This window comes from Condylura cristata, unplaced genomic scaffold (genome assembly GCF_000260355.1).
Source record: "Condylura cristata isolate star-nosed mole 26May11 unplaced genomic scaffold, ConCri1.0 scaffold00029, whole genome shotgun sequence".
NCBI classification, from domain to species: Eukaryota; Metazoa; Chordata; class Mammalia; order Eulipotyphla; family Talpidae; genus Condylura; species Condylura cristata.
The window spans coordinates 507,221-509,418 of NW_004567130.1; the positions used below are offsets into that span (position 1 = coordinate 507,221).

Below are 2,198 nucleotides of genomic sequence, written 5' to 3' on the forward strand. Positions count from 1 at the left end.
GGGGGGGGGGACACATGGCTCTCTTGGCCTCCAGAAAGGAAGTGGGGTTCAGAAGCAGGACAGGAGGCTGGAGGCTGGGCTGGTTCTCCCTGCCCCAACTCCCACTTGCTGCAGGAGTTCCTTCCTGATACCCCTCTGCTTTGCTTCGGGTAACATCAACTTATTTTGCCAGCCACCCACCTGGGATCCCCAGCTGTTTGTCTTCACTGGAATAAACAGTCTCACACTCCAAACCCATAAACCATCTGAACCACATTCTATAGATGGGAAGTGCCTTGCCTAGGGTCACCCAGCAAGCAAGCGGCCGCGACAGCACCAAAGTCCCTGCTTCCAAGCACTGAGTCCTTTTACGCCAGGCTCTGATGGAGCACAGTCCAACTTGGTCGGGTTATAGTCCTCACTGGGGACAGGTTACTCCATTTTACTTCAAGTAACTGATTAGCAGGGTGGAGAGGGAACATGACCACCAGATGAGAAAAGGAGAGGGCAAGGATGGACCATGCTCCTGTCTCCATGCACCAGACCCAGAGGACACAGCCAGACTCAGCCAGGTGGAGCTGGAGGGCAAATTGTGGGCACGTGGGTGACGCATGTGGCCCAAGGGACAAGGACAAGGTGGTGGCCAGAAGCCAGAGCAGGCACTGCCCAGGGCCTGACATGGCCCAGGAAGACAGGGGCACTGGTCTTGACCCCAAAGGCTAAGGAACAGCACAGGATTAGCAAGTGACTGCAACCCTGGGTTGGGGGAGCCTGTGAAAGGCTGTTCTTCCTAGAAGTGGTGGTGGGGGCATTGCCAGCTGATGCTGCACACAGGAGGACCTGGAACAGCTAGGCCACAATCCATCGTGGTTATTATGGTCACAGCCTCCATGCTGACAGGGTGTCACTGAGTTCACAGGAAGGACTCCTTGCCACTGCCCCAGAAGCACCAGGTGGTGACCCTCCCTGTGGACAGGTGGGTAAACAGAGGCTGAGGAATGAGCAACACAGACTGAAGGCAAGGCAAAACTAAAACTCACCACTTTGCTCTGGGGCAGTTTAGGGAAGGCAAGACAAAGGTCCTAAAGTACAGCGGCAGCTCAGATCACCCTTAACTTGGTGATATCATGCCAGAGCAGTCCTGGCCCAGTGGTGGGAAGGCTCATTCACTGCTTGGCAAATATGGGTCGCCCCCCACACGCCCCCCCCCCCATATGGGGTATCCCTGGATGAGAGGCCAGACCCATGCAGTCTCCCTGCATTGATGAACCATGTCCCACGTGGGGACTGACCTCTCTCTGGAACTTATAGTTGTTTCAGGTAACTCATGGCTCTCAGTGAGGCAAACTGGGGAGCTGCCCAGGCTTCCTACAGGTCTTTTCTTGTCACCTGGCACCTGCTCCATTGGAAGCAGATTATGAACGGAGGCCAGAGTATCTTCAGGGGTCTAGAAACCCAGTCGACCATCTAAAGCAATAAGGTCTGGGGAGAGTGCATCCTGCTTTGTCAGATGCCCAATAATAATGAGGGCCCACTGGGAGCCCACAGATCTACCTGCCAGGGTGCAGGTTTGAGTCAGACCTGCCCACTGGCCAGCTGGGGAGTCAGAGGGAAGCGCTTTGCCAAAATTGGTAGGCCAGGCCACCCCCCAGTCTTCTGCTAGAGCCAGAGCGCTCAAGATCTTGGGAAGGCCCGCTGTGGGGGTGGGGAACGCTCTGAAGGAGCGCCTCTATGATCCCGCGGGGGAGACAGCCTTCCCAGGATCCCTCCAAAGGCACCCCCACCATTTACCAAGAGGTAGCGGCACCTGAGGTGTTAAAAAAAATGCAACACTGGCTCCCTCCGTGTGGAAAGGATGCGGCAGAGATGGGGTGCCGGGACCTCCGTCTGCCGGCACTGGGGTTCAGGGGCGGGAATAGGAAGGCTCCCACCTTCAACTAGATGCCTACTCATGGCGGCCCCAGACTGTGACCGGCTTGATACCCTGGCCTGGGAAGAAGCCGAATAGGAGGTTCCAAGCGCCTCGTTTTTACCTGTTACCCTACCTGGCACCAGGTGAGCCGCGGGGAAGGGGCGCAGAGGACTCGGGTCGTCGGATGCGCAGGCTCCGCGCTGCTCATTGGAGACCGCGCCCGGCGCGGCGCTGCAAACAGTCCTCCCGTCGCTCCTCCCGCCTCCCGCCCGGCTGCGCCGCAGCAAGGTCGGAGCCGGCGCGGCGG

General features: G+C 58.0%; 1 protein-coding gene across 2 annotated transcripts in view; it reads right to left on the bottom strand.

Annotated features, from left to right (window-relative positions):
• The window catches only part of ABCB9 (ATP-binding cassette, sub-family B (MDR/TAP), member 9), a 25,817-nt gene extending 23,629 nt beyond the window's left edge, over positions 1–2,188 (bottom strand). Inside the window, exon 1 of one of the 2 annotated variants that reach the window (XM_012731113.1) lies at positions 2,025–2,188. The gene's annotated coding sequence lies outside the window, so the exon portion shown is untranslated. Of the gene's footprint in view, positions 1–2,012 lie in introns of both variants that reach the window. The other variant, XM_004690809.2, reaches the window with a different exon arrangement.
• Positions 2,189–2,198: the final 10 nt, after the last annotated feature.